The following is a 14,690-nucleotide window of genomic DNA, read 5'->3' as shown; positions in this document are numbered from 1 at the left end:
TCATGTTGTCAAAGCCTCACTTCACCAGAAAGCTACATTAACCAGAAAAGCTTTTCTGAAAGCTCTCGTCATCTTGGTTTTATAAAAATGTATTAAACTTGAGTCTTGAAAAAGCATTACTGGATGGGGCTTGAGCACAAGCCATTCTTACTAAAAATTATTGTTTTAAGCTTATTTCTAAAACCATTGAAGCCTACACAAAGACTTCTGTGTGAATAATCATTGCAGCGTTATTCATAATAGCTGAAAAGTGGAAACAATTCCCGTGTCCACCAGTTAGTGATTTGGTCAGCAAAGTCTGATACAGCCATACAGTGGAATACTTTTTAGCAATAAAAAGGAATGAACTAAAAAAACAAGAACCCGAAGCATTGAAGCCCACAGGATATGCCAGTGGGGTGACATTTTTTCAATTTTTTATTGTGAAAAATTTGAAGCACAGAAAAGCCGAAAGATTAGAGCATTGATCATACCTATGTTTTTCAGCTGCATTTAACAGATAATGTTTGTCATATTTGCTTTATTATATTTTTCTAGGAAGCATGTGAAAGCAGACAGCATGACACTTCATTGAAAATTGAAGCATGCATTTTAAAAATACACTTTCCTCTGTTAAGTACAACTGTTGCACTTAGGAATATTGACAAGCATTTCCTGATAACTTAATATTCAGTTCAAACTTCTCCTGAGGAGGGTTCTGGGCCAGTAGTCAGTCCCAGTGTTGGTATAATTTAGTATATAAAATCAATCGTCATAAAGGATCTAAATATTGAAATTGAAATATTGAAGAAATACATGTGGCTACTGCCCTCAAGTTGCTGGACGAAAATACCTGTTTGCAACCCCTAGGTGAAAAGTGGGCCTAGACAGAGTTCAGGCCCTAAACAGTGATCGGTAATGTGTCTGCCTGTGGCTCTCCGTGCCTGTTCCTTCAGCAGCAGCAGGAGGGCAGTTTGGGACTAAACAGGCAGAAAGTGTGAGTGGTGACAGCAAGGTGAAGGTAGGTCTGTCTACTGGAATCACGTTCAGACTTGGGTTCTGTGCGCCTCGCTCCCTTTGCGTGGCTCCCAGGGGGTGCTAAGTAGTGAGTGTTGAGTAAATACACTGCCCCCGTTTGCCGAAGGTCGACTTGGAGTGCGGGGAGAACGAGAATGTACCTGAAATAATACAGTTGAAGGAGAGGACTTTGTGAGGGGGCAGAGGGGAGGTGGGGAAGCAGCCCAGAAGACACCTGGGAATTTTGGAAGACAAGGCAGAGCTGCCCAACAGAACTTTCTGCAAGGTAGGAATATTCCTTATCTGCACTGTCCAGTGCGGTGGCTGCCTGCCACAGGTAGCCCTGGAGCACTTGAGGCTAGTGTCACTGGATTGAGGAACTGAACTTAAGTAGACGGCAACACAGAAAGAATTGGTCACATAGGCTAGTTTCCATTCAGTCAACTTTCTAGCTGTCTCAGTTGGGATAGAGGCATTTACAGAACTGGCTGTGCTTGAGCCTTCTTTGCAAGCAGCTTTTATTTATGCATGCATGCTTCACCAGGTCTTAGTTGCAGCATGTGGACTCTTTGCTGCAGCTTGTGGGATCTAGTTCCCTGACCAGGGATCGAACCCAAGCCCTCTGCACTGGGAGTCTTAACCAGCGGACCACCAGGGAAGTCCCATGAACCGTAAATTTTATTTAAGTTTTAAATTTAAAAATTTAGATAGTCACATGTAGCTAGTGGCTACTGTAGTGGACAACACAGCTCTTAGCTCCCAACACAAATGTCCTGCAAACCACTGAGCGTTACAGCAAGACTGACAGTGCTCACAGGAGGAGCAGTAATAATGGGAGAGCATTCATCCAAAAGGGGTCCCCAGAGTTTGGAAGTCTAAAGATGTATATCACTTTCTGTGTATCACTGAATCCAATTTTTGTGTATAATACACATTCTCTTTTTTAAAATCTGCCTCTTTAGTACTTATGCTCAAGGACAAAATTATGAAGGCTGTTTTAAGGAAACATTTGGGACTAGTGAAAAGATGAATGCCTCATCTTGTGGTGAGAACCTCTTTCCTAATTAATTCTGCCTTTTCAGTAGGCTGATAACTTGTACGTTGAATTTAAAAAAGCAAAACTCCAAGGTTTATTACCTTTTAAGGCTTCTGATATTTATATTTTGTAATTCTACTAATAAATATGGTCCAGGCACAGGTTACTCCCGGATTCACAGACTGATGTCCTTTTAAATTCAGACTAACCTGTACCTCCTGAGCCATATCAACACCAGCCCGTGTCTGCATGTGTCCTAAATACATTCCCCTTGTTAATAGGGAACTTAACAGTTCTCCATATTCAAAGGCAATTGAAATTAGAAGATATTTGACAAGCAATACTTTCTATACTTAATGATAGAAGAAATAAAAAAGACTTGATTACATAATTTTAAATTGTGTAAAATCACTAGAAAGGCAATTGAGAGAAAATTTATAGCAGAGAAGACGAGCAAAGGGTGAAGATGTTTATAAAGAGCTTTTAAAAATAAACTTTAACATCTTAGGGCCCCGATTTCAAAAAGGATAAAGCATATCGACACAAGTTACATCCAATTACCAAATTAATGGGGAAACGTTCACCCTAATTAGTTTTCAAAGGTATCTAAAATGAGGTGATGTTTTTCTCATTAAAAATGTACAAAAGGGGCTTCCCTGGTGGCGCAGTGGTTAAGAATCCGCCTGCCAATGCAGGGGACACGGGTTCAAGCTCTGGTCTGGGAAGATCCCACATGCCGCGGAGCAACTACGCCCGTGTGCCACAACTACTGAGCCTACGCTCTAGAGCCCACGAGCCACAACTACCGAGCCTGCGAGCCACAACTACTGAATCCCGTGCTCCGCAACAAGAGAAGCCACCACTCACCGCAACTAGAGAAAGCCTGTGTGCAGCAACAAAGACCCAGTGCAGCCAAAAATAAATAAATAAAATAAATTTATAAGAAAAAAATGTACAAAAGAATGCCCTCTATTTACATGTAGTTAGCAACTTCTTTGTGTCAGTTGCTATTCTGTACGCATGAGGATACAGAGACAAAGAATGCCAGCTTTCAGAGTGCTGCCTCAGTGGGACAAATAAAAACATACTTCGTGCTTAAAGTCTTTACACTCCTGAGTAATACAAGGACCACAAAATCAGGTCTTCCCTGGTGGCGCAGTGGTTAAGAATCCGCCTGCCAATGCAGGGAACATGAGTTCACTCCCTGGTCCGGGAATATCCCACATGCCGCAGAGCAACTAAGCCCATGTGCCAGAACTACTGAGCCTGTGCTCTAGAGCCTGTGAGCCACAACTACTGAGCCCGGGTGCTGCAACTATTGAAGGCTGAGTGCCTAGAGCTCATGCTCCGCAACATGAGAAGCCATGCACCGCAACGAAGAGCAGCCCCCACTCGCTGCAACTAGAGAAAGCCCACACACAGCAACAAACACCCAATGCAGCCAAAACTAAAAATAAATAAAAATTAAAAAATAAAGGACCAACAAAATCACCCCTGAGCACCCACTCCCACCTCTCTTTATGCTGTAGTTTTTTTTTTTTTTGTCCAGGACTTTAGTTTGACTCTGTTTTTAATTACCCCCAACACACACACACACACACACACACACACACACACACACACACACACACACAATGTTTTACAGTCAATGCAGAGATTTATCCACTTTTTTTTCTGATTTTAAAAGTTATTATAAGGTTATAGTCTCAAGACAAAGTGATATGGGTAAAGGGTAGAGAAATAGATCAGTGGAACAGAATAGAATCCACAAGAGACCCATGCGTATATGATTAAATGATTTTGGATAAAGTTGCTAGGGCAATCCCACTGGAAAATGAAAGCTTTTTTTTTTCAGAAAATAACTTTTAATTTTATACTGTAGTATAGTTGATTAACAATGTTGTGTTCGTTTCAGGTATATAGGAAAGTGATTCAGTTATACATACATATGTATCTATTCTTTTTTCACATTCTTTTCCCATTATCCACATTTTTACCAACTTATTTGCTCATTGTTGCATCTATGCATCTCCCCTTCCTCCTGGGTTCAGTTTTATTTTTCACAAAGCTGCTCCTTTGGTAGTTTTTGAATAAGAGTACGAGAGTAAACATTCTCAGCCTTTCTTTGGCCAAATATGTCCTTCACCCTGATTTTGAGTAGTAGTTGTAGAATTCCATATTCTACATAGACACTAACTTTCCAGAGTACTTTGAGGATGCTATTTGTTTCTGGTAAGATTTCTGACAGTCTTAATGTTCCTTTGTAAATAATCTGTTTTTCTAATTGTTTTCATGATTTCTTTCTTGTTTTTTGTGTTTTATAATTTCACTACAAGGTGTCTAGGAATGGATTCAGTTTTATTTACTCTCTTTGGGAATTGTGTTGCTTCTGCCTGTGGATTCATGTCCTCTGTGATTTGGGGCCACTTTAACTGCACCTTCTTTCCATGCTCCCTTCTCTCTCCCTCTTGATTGTTTTTTTTTTTTTTTTTTTTTTTGGCTGTGCCCTGCAGTTCCTCAACCAGCTTCTGGGATCTTGGTTCCTCAAACAGTTGCCTGGGGCACTGGACCCCAGGGAATTACCCACAGAGGTTTTTTTTTAACAGCTTTTTTGAAGTATAATTTACATACCATTAAAGTTCACTCATTTAGAGTTTACAAATTAATGGTCTTTAGTATATTCACAGAACTGTGAAGCCATCACAACAGTCTAAGTGTAGAACATTCCATTATTTCAAAGAGAAGCTTGTACCATTATCAGTCACTTCCCCTCCCCTATTCCCACCCTCCCCAGCCCTGTCCACTGATTCTTATTTGACTATAGTTTTCTATTTCACGTATTTCAACTCGGGTCCAAATCAGAGTGTTCTTTTTTCCATAGTGTCTTGTTCTTTCATCATGGTTTCTATTTCTTCTTTCATAACTTAAGACATATTTAATGTATATTCTCTTTCAGACTGGTTATCTCAAGTTCTTGTTCTCCATTTGTTTTGTAATTATTTTGATTTTTAATGGGGATTGCTTTTACTATGGAAATGTGCCTGCGTTTGTTTGTAGGAGTGTTTCTAACAGAGGGGTCTGCACTTCTCCCAGGCCTGTAGTATCAATAGCCTGGGAATACTTCTTCCAATAATTTCTCAGCTTAGGGATTCCCACAACATGGAACGTGCAGTGTAAATCTGAATTCAAACCCATATGTGGCACAAGTTTCAGGTTTTGATTCCTCAGATGAGACTTTTTTTTTTAACCTGGAGCCATGAATAATGACAAGCATCCTTGTCTTCCTGGGCCTCTGGGCAGAGCCTATCTTTTACTGACGTGACAGTCTTTCAAGTTCCTGGCTTTATGGAGGGGGCCCAGCCCACCTGGAGGCTGACCTGAAGCCTCTAGCTAATCAGACCTCATGCCACCTCTCTGACCCCAGCCAAGATTTCTGTCCTGTCACTTGGAACTTCACTCTGGCTTTCAGTTCCCAATTTTTGTTTTAATTAATTAATTTATTTATTTTTGGTTGCGTTGGGTCTTTGTTGCTGTGCACGTGGGCTTTCTCTAGTTGCAGCAAGCGGGGGCTACTCTTCATTGTACGCTCTACTCTTCAAATAAATAAACAAATAAATAAATTTATTAAAAAAAAAAAAAAAAAGAAGGCAGGCAGAGCACGGGGACACAGAGGGCAGCCCTGTAGGCTCCTAGACTTGGTTCTGCCAAGACAAGTGTCTCTGGGTTCCCTTTAATACAGATATCACTGTGACTAGCGGGCCTCACTCTGCTTTATCCACAGTGTGTGTTCGTGTCAGCACGTATCCATGTCTCCAAGCTTTATACGGAACATTTCATAAACTTGACAGTGCTATTGCAATGAACAGGTGATTTACCAGAGAGGGAGGTCTGAGAGAAGACAAGGTATGAAATAGTCATTTTGGAGAGTGGCAGGTTGAAGGACCAGGGGGATGAATGTCGTCAGTCGTCTTGAAAGCCCTAAGGCTGTCCATACAAAGCTACTACAAGTGCTAGAAACCCAACAAAAGTAGAAAAAGGGGGACTTCTTAATAGGGTAATGGCTTCATTGAAATGAAATTGAACTTCCAAGCCTCAGGAAGAGCAGGAACACATGCCATGAGTCTCCTCTTGGTCTCTGCTTGTTTCTTTCTTTTCTTTTTTAATATTTATTTATTTGGCTGCGCCGGGTCTTAGCTGCGGCATGCAAACACTCAGTTTCAGCATGTGGGATCTAGTTCTCTGACCAGGGATCAAACTTGGGCCCCCTGCATTGGGAGTGTGAAGTCTTAGCCACTGGACCACCAGGGAAGTCCCTCTGCTTTTTTTTTTTTTTAAATATAAATTTATTTTTGGCTGTGTTGGGTCTTCGTTGCTGTGCACAGGCTTTCTCTATTTGCGGCGAGTGGGGGCTACTCTGTTGTGGTGCACAGGCTTCTCATTGCAGTGGCCTCTCTTGTTGCGGAGCATGGGCTCTAGGCGTGCAGGCTTCAGTAGTTGGGACACACGGGCTCAGTAGTTGTGGCTCGTGGGCTCTAGAGCGCAGGCTCAGTAGTTGTGGTGCATGGGCTTAGTTGCTCCGCAGCATGTGGGATCTTCCTGGACCAGGGCTCGAACCTATGTCCCTTGCATTGTTGGCAGGCGGATTCTTAACCCCTGCACCGCCAGGGAAGTCCCCCTCTGCTTGTTTCTTTATATCAACTCTGCTCTCTTGTTCCCACCTGCCTTCTTCCATATAGCAAAGAACAGGCTTTTAACTGCTCATGGGTTTCGTTATCTTGACCTTCTGCCACCCGAGAGGGGCTGGGATCAGGCTCTGTTTGGACCCAGATTCAGAAATCCCAGGGAAGGGCTTTGAATAACCTGGTTTGTGTCTGGTGCCCACCCTGGAGGTGCTCATGGAGACAGGAATCTATAAAAACACTGCAGGGACTTCCCTGGTGGCACAGTGGTTAAGAATCTACCTGCCAATGCAGGAGACATGGATTCGATCCCTGGTCCGGGAAGATCCCACATGCCGCGGAGCAACCAAGCCCCTGTGCCACAACTACTGAGCCTGTGCTCTAGAGCCTGTGAGCCACAACTACTGAGCCCGCATCCCGCAACTACTGAAGCCTGCGCGCCTGGAGCCCGTGCTCTGCAACGGGAGAAGCCACCGCAGTGAGAGGCCCACGCACTGCAATGAAGAGTGGACCCTGCTCTCCACAACGAGAGAAAGCCCACATGCAGCAACAAAGACCCAATGCAGCCAAAAATAAAAATAAAATAAATAAATTTATATGGCATACATAAATATATATAAAGCTACAAAAAAGAATGAATATTACCATTTGCGGCAACATGGATGGACCTAGAGAATATTATGCTTAATGAAATAAGTCAGACAAAGACAGATTCTATATGATATCACTTATACATGGAATCTAAAAAAATAATACAAATGAATCTATATACAAAACAGAAACAGACTTACAGACATAGAAAACAAACTTATGGTTATGAAAGCCAGGGGGAAGAACTAATTAGGAGTAATGGGATTAACAGATACAAACTACTATATGTAAAATAGATGAAAAACAAGGATTTACTGTATAGCACAGGGAATTAATACCCAATATCTTGTAATAACCTATAATTGAATATAATCTGCAAAAAGAAAAACTAACCCAAACTTGAATCACTATGCTGTACACCTGAAACTGATGCAACACTATAAATCAACTCTAATTCATTTAGAAAATAAGTTATAATTTCCATTCCACTGGAGTTCCTGGAGGAAGGAAGTTAGTGCAGAAGAAAATATATGAGGGGAAAATGGCAAACAAAAACTTCACAATTATGTAAAACAGAGATCTAGGAAGCTCAGAAAACCTTCACTCAAACACATAGTCAATCTGCTAAAAACCAAAGGTGAAGAAAAAAATCTTGAAAGCAGTCAGAGAAAAATGACACATTATACATAAAAGAATATCAGTTCAGGGCTTCCCTGGTGGCGCAGCAGTTGAGAGTCCGCCTGCCAGTGCAGGGGACGCGGGTTCGTGCCCCGGTCCGGGAGGATCCCACATGCCGCGGAGCGGCTGCGCCTGTGAGCCATGACCGCTGAGCCTGCGCGTCCGGAGCCTGTGCTCCGCGACGGGAGAGGCCACAGCGGTGAGAGGCCCGCGTACCGCAAAAAAAAAAAAAAAAAAAAAAAAAAAAGAATATCAGTTCAAAAGGCTGTAATTTCTTATCAGAAAACAGAGGCCAGGAAAGATTGGAATAATATCTTTAGAGTAGTGAAAGAAAAAACTACCAACCCAGGACATTATATGCGGCAAAGATATCCTTACCACTGAAGGCAAAACAAAGGCTGATGAACATGAAAGAAAACTAGAAGCGTTAATCATATCTGATGATTAACTAGATATAAAATGATGTGAAAGCAATTTCTTCAGGCTGAAGTGAAATGACAAGAGTTTGTGAAGTTGGAACTTCAGGGATAAAGGAAGAGCAACAGAAGCGGTAGTATCTGGATAAATGAGGTAGTCTATTTTTTTTCTCTTCTTAAATTCTTTTAATATACATATGACTTCTGAATTAAAAAATTATACGAGAATCTCAGAGGGTGGGGTTCAATTCGTGTTGATGTAATACAACAACTATAACATAGAAAACAAAGAGTAAGAGCTTCCCTAGCGGCGCAGTGGTTGAGTCCGCCTGCCGATGCAGGGGACACGGGTTCGTGCCCCGGTCCGGGAAGATCCCACCCACATGCCGCGGAGCGGCTGGGCCCGTGAGCCATGGCCGCTGCGCCTGCGCATCCGGAGTCAGTGCTCCGCGACGGGAGAGGCCACAACAGGGAGAGGCCCGCTTACCGCAAAAAAACCCCAAAGAATCTATATTGCTTACATTTTACTTCTGTCAAAACAAAATGTAAGGCTTACATTTTACTTCTGTCAAAACAAAAATTCACCCAAGAATGTTAAACAGGCAAGGAAGATGTTATTCAAGACTACTGCAATAAGAGAGACCAGAACTCAGTCTGAGCTCAGCTTCTCTGAACACAAAGGCAGGAGGTGGAGAGTTTTAAGTGTGAGGTGAGGTTGATCTATGGGGTGTGTCCAGCACATTGAGTTATTCCTGAGTTTGCAATGGTTTTTCTCTGTGATTAGGACATCTGTGTGTGCTATTTGGTAACCATCAAAGTCAGGCTCCTACCCTCCCACAGACACTGGGAAATATATATGTTATATATGTCCCTCCCAAACTGCCCTGGATGCCACTTCAGCTGCCCCCTGGAACAGGATATGGGTGGTATGGGCACCGAGGGAAAGGGCAGGAGGACACACAGCTGCTGATCCCAAAGCTGCCACCTTGTGTAGGAGCTGCTGAACCAGGAACCCTGCTTTCCAGAGTTCCCCCTCTGCTGGGTGGGGACCGGGGACTATGTCCTGTACAGTTAGTTCCCCGACAGCTCTCCCAGCTAGGGGAGAAGGGGCCACTGCCCTGCCAATAACCTCATCACCCTCAAGGCAAAAACCTCCAACCCTCAGACCCCAGGACTGGGAAGCGCCAGAGGGTCTGAGGTGAATCTGCACCTGTGCTGCCTCAGGTCCTTGCACGTCCTCTGCACACAAGCCATCCCTCCAGGACTTTTGCGCCGGCGGGTTCCGTGAACCCACGCCCATTCCTGACTCACACATTCCCAAGCTGTGTCCCAGAAGCAGGCCAGACAGTGTGAGCTTTGGAGGTTGACGGCGGAAGAAGAGTGCTTGAAGCCTAGCTCTCTATCCAAGGGCTGACTTCCCCAAGTGCTCTATGGGCAACTACCTGGGCAGACTCTGCCCCTCAGCCCCACCCAGGCACGGGGGGCCAGCACCTGCCGGGAGTTTGGCAGCACAAGCCTGGCTCCCTTCAGGTTGAGGGTTTCAGTAGCACCTATGGGCTTTACCCCAGATCTAAGCTGCCCCTTTGGGGCACTCAGCATTATAGCAGACACAAGGCGAGGGGTGGAGGGTTGCTGACTACAGCACACTGCTATGGGGGATGTCTGGGACTGAACACCTGGGTCCCCCTGGTCAGAGCACCCCAAGGTGACCCCAGGACCCAGCACTAAGAATAGCCCTGTGTTTGGAGGCACTACTGCCCCTATCTTAAGTCACATTCCCAGGGGCATGCCCCAGTAGAGCCGCCATCCTTCCAGCCAAGGGCCCAGTACCACTGCCAGCAAAGCCTTTAGGGGCACGTCCATCCCCGTCTCAACCCCTAGGAGCCGTCTCTGCAGCAGGCACAAGGATGAGCAACTTGCTGTTATGGCTCCCTTACCACCTGTCCAGGGTGGGACACAAAACCACTGGGGCAACCAAGTCATTTTCCTCCACGTCGGGATCCAGGCACTCCCTTGGGGTCTAAGAGGCGAATGCTGGCCTGACTGAATAGCTTCCTGGAGAAGTAGTCAGTGTCTTCCTTCCTCCCAGGCTGGACGTCGTATGGGCCCCATTTCAATGTGATACACACATGTAGGCCTGACCTCTGTGATCCTGGAACAAACTGGGCACCCAGAGAAACAGCATTCCCATCCCGTATTCTGCAGTTTTCCCCTAAGGTGGGTAGTTTGAGGCTGTTGTCTGTAAGAGGTCCTTGTCCTGTCCTGTCCCCTCCAGCCATGGAGCAGGCGGGATCCCTCCTACTGCCTACAGTAGATTCCTCCCCTCTCACCATTTTTTCTCCCAGAACCCTTGGGTCTTCTCTGTAACTTATAATTAAGCCTTAGTCTTGTTGCTTTGCATAATTCTCACATGTCTGTACTCTGTAGATCGTGTGGAAAGCACTGACTTGTATGAGTCGTGATCGGGAAGTCAGACCTGTTTAGTTTCCTGTGGCCCAGCTCAGCAGGCGTGGAGAGTAGCACAACTTGATGACTAGAAAGACTGGCCAACTTCTGAATATTAAAACTACATTTTGGGAATTCCCTGGTGGTCCAGTGGTTAGGACTCTGGGCTTCCACTGCCGGGGAGCCGGGTTTGATCCCTGGTCGGGGAACTAAGGTCCCGCAAGTCGTGCGGTGCGGCCAAAAACGAAGAGAAAAAAAGTGTACTTTGAGTTTAAAGCTCAGTGCAAGTCCAGGATAAGACAGGCCGGGGGCGGGGGGTGGGGGGGGATAAAGACAGAGGCTCATTGTTGCCTGTTGGAATTGTCACCCCACTTTCTGACCTGGAGGGGCTGGATCACCCTGAGTGTACACCAGGAGTCCACACCCTACACGTTTAGTCTTTTCTAATGTAGCAATCTCTTTTCTTACTTTTTTGCTTTTAAAGGCCTAGGCAAATTACCTACACACAAATCTCACCTAAAGGGAATGGGCCTGGCATTAGAGCTTCTCAGCCAGCACAAGCAAGGAAAGCTTTAATTCTAGGATGTGACATATCCCTGAGCAGTTTGTGACATTCTGCTTTAAAAAAGTAAAACGACTCCCTGAATTACATTTCTTTGCTTTTCCAAAAATAGGGATGAAGGGGAAACAAGGTAAAATTAGTTCATTTTAATTATAAAAGGTTAAAAGACTTCCAGTTTGTGGTCCAATATGTATGGAGATTAGAGATCATTACGCCTGTCACCACAAGAAGAAGAGAAGCTGAACAAACTGAAAATCAACAATTCTTCCTAAATCCATCATAGAGATGAGGTCACGGGGCAAACTATCATCACAAAAAGAACAGGGAAGACAAAATAAACAACAACAACAACAAAAACCTGCAAAAAACAAAGCACCCCAGAGAAAATGATTGCTTCTGACACCTATGACTAGCAGCAAAGAGTAAACATGGTTTAACTCCTAGAACATAAAAAACTTACATTAAAGCCCTATTTACCTCAGTTTGGTGTATTTTTTACCCAATACACTAATCATGTCCAGCTTTCAACCAAAAATTACAAGGCATACTAAAAGGCAACCACCCTCTCCCCCCACAATTTGAAGGGACAGAGCAAGCATCAGAACCAGACTGGAATATGATAGAGATTCTGGAATATTAGACTGGAAATTTAAAGTAAGTGTAATTTGGGCTTCCCTGGTGACGCAGTGGTTAAGAATCTGCCTGCCAATGCAGGGGACATGGGTTCCAGCCCTGGTCTGGGAAGATCCCACATGCCGCGGGGCAACTAAGCCCGGGCACCACAACTACTAAGCCTGTGCTCTAGAGCTCACGAGGCACAACTACTGAAGCCTGCGTGCCTAGAGCCTGTGCTCCGCAACAAGAGAAGCCACCGCAATGAGAAGCCTGTGCACCACAGCAAAGAGTAGCCCTCGCTCGCTGCAACTAGAGAAAGCCCATGAGCAGCAACAAAGACCCAACACAGCCAAAAATAAGTAAATAAATTAAAAATAAATAATAAAATGAGTGTAATTCATATGCTAAGAGCTCCAACGGAAAATTGAACAACATGCAAGAACATGATGGGCAGTGTAAACAAGGAGATGGAAATTCTAAGACGAAACAGTAGAAATAAAAAACACTAACAGAAATGGAGAATGTTTTGATGAACTCAAGAACAGGCTAGATATGACTGAGGAAAGAATCAGTGAGCTTGAAGATATATCAATAGAAACTTTTCAAACTAAAAAAAAAGAGAGCGAGAGAAAAGACTGAATAAAGTAGAAAAGAATATCCAGGAACTGTGGGACAATTATAAAAGGGGTAACATCTGTGTAAAGGGGATACAAGAAGAAAGAAATAAAACAATAAAGAAGGAAAGAAAGAAAGAAAATAAATACTTGATAATGGCTGGAAACTTTTATTTAACATACATCAAACCACAGGAATCACAGAGAACACCAAGCAGCATAAACACCAAGTGATCAATACCTTTGTATATCGTATTCAAACTTAAGAAAATCAAAGACAAAAAGAAAACCCTGAAAGAAGGCAGAAGGAAAAAAATCTTACGTGTAGAGAAACTAGTATAAGAAATATATTGATTTTCTCTTCAGAAACCATGCAAGCAAGCAGAGAGTGGAGTGAAATATTTAAAGTGTCGAAAGAAAAAAAAACACCCCACCAACCTAGAATTCTTTTTTAAATAAATTTATTTATTTATTTATTTTTGGCTGCGTTGGGTTTTCGTTGTTGCCCGTGGGCTTTCTCTAGTTGTGGCAAGCGGGAGCTACTTTTCAAGCGGTGCGCGGGCTTCTCACTGCAGTGGCTTGTCTTTGTTGCGGAGCATGGGCTCTAGGCGTGCGGGCTTCAGTAGTTGTGGCTTGCGGGCTCTAGAGTGCAGGCTCAGTAGTTGTGGCACATGGGCTTAGTTGCTCCGTGGCACGTGGGATCTTCCCAGACTAGGGCTTGAACCCATGTCCCCTGCATTGGCAGGTGGATTCTTAACCACTGCGCCACCAGGGAAGTCCCACCAACCTAGAATTCTGTATCTATCAAATTTCTCTTTCAAAAGTGATGATGAAATACAGACTCTAACATAAATAGAAACTGAATTTGTCTCCAGTAGACCTGCCTTGCAAGAAATGTTAAAGAAAGTTCTTCAGAGAAAGAAAATGATGTAGGTCAGGAACTTGGGGCTACATAAAGAAAGGAAGAGTGTTAGAGAAGGTATAAATTAAGGTAAAATAAAATTTTTTTTTTTGGCAGCGCCTTGCGGCTATGTGGGATCTTAGCTCCCCGACCAGGGATTGAATCCGTACCCCCTGCAGTGGAAGTGTGGAGTCCTAACCACTGGACCGCCAGGGAAGTCCCAAAATAAAATATTTTTTAGTTTTTACTTTTCTTATTCTTAATTTATCTAAAAGATTCACTGTCTTCAAATTAATAATTGCAAAAATACATTTGGTGATAATAGTTTACGGATAAGTGAAATGTATGAGAGAAATTTTATAAGGGATGGAAGGGAGGAACTGGGAAAACTCTGTTATAAGATACCTACATAACCATGAAGAAATACAGTGTTGGGACTTCCCTGGTGGTCCACTGGCTAAGGCTCCATGCTCCCAATGCAGGGGGCCTGGGTTCGATCCCTGGTCAGGGAACTGGATCCTGTATGACACAACTGGGGTTCCTGCATGCTGAAACTAAAGATCCAAAGATCCCGCACATGGCAACGAAGACCCCGCCTGCCGCAGCTAAGACCCAGCACAGCCAAATAAGTAAATAAATATTAAAAAAGAAAGAAAGAAAGAAATACAGTGTTATTTGAAAGTGAATTTAGGTTAGTTGTAAATTTAGATTGTTAATTGTAGGGAAACCGTTTAAAAAATTTTAAAAGAAGTACTACTGATATGTTAAGAGAAAAAATGGAATCACATTTTGATTAAAATCAGAGGCAAAAAATAGTTTAAAAGAGTGGAAGACAAAAAAGAGAGAACAGGGGCAAAGGATAGAAAATAGTTACAAATATGGTATATATTAATCCAACTATCTCAATAATCACTTTAAATATGGATGGCCTTAAAACATTAATTACAGGGGCTTCCCTGGTGGCGCTAGTGGTTGGAAGTCCACCTGCCGATGCAGGGGACTCGGGTTCGTGCCCTGGTCCGGGAGGATCCCACATGCCGCGGAGCGGCTGGGCCCGTGGACCATGGCCGCTGGGCCTGCGCGTCCGGAGCCTGTGCTCCGCAACGGGAGAGGCCACAGCGGTGAGAGGCCTGCATACCGCAAAAAACAAAAAAAAG

This window comes from Delphinus delphis, chromosome 7, assembly GCF_949987515.2.
Source record: "Delphinus delphis chromosome 7, mDelDel1.2, whole genome shotgun sequence".
Taxonomy (NCBI): Eukaryota; Metazoa; Chordata; class Mammalia; order Artiodactyla; family Delphinidae; genus Delphinus; species Delphinus delphis.
The sequence above is the reverse complement of the archived record's forward strand: the minus strand, read 5'-3'. Positions refer to the sequence as shown.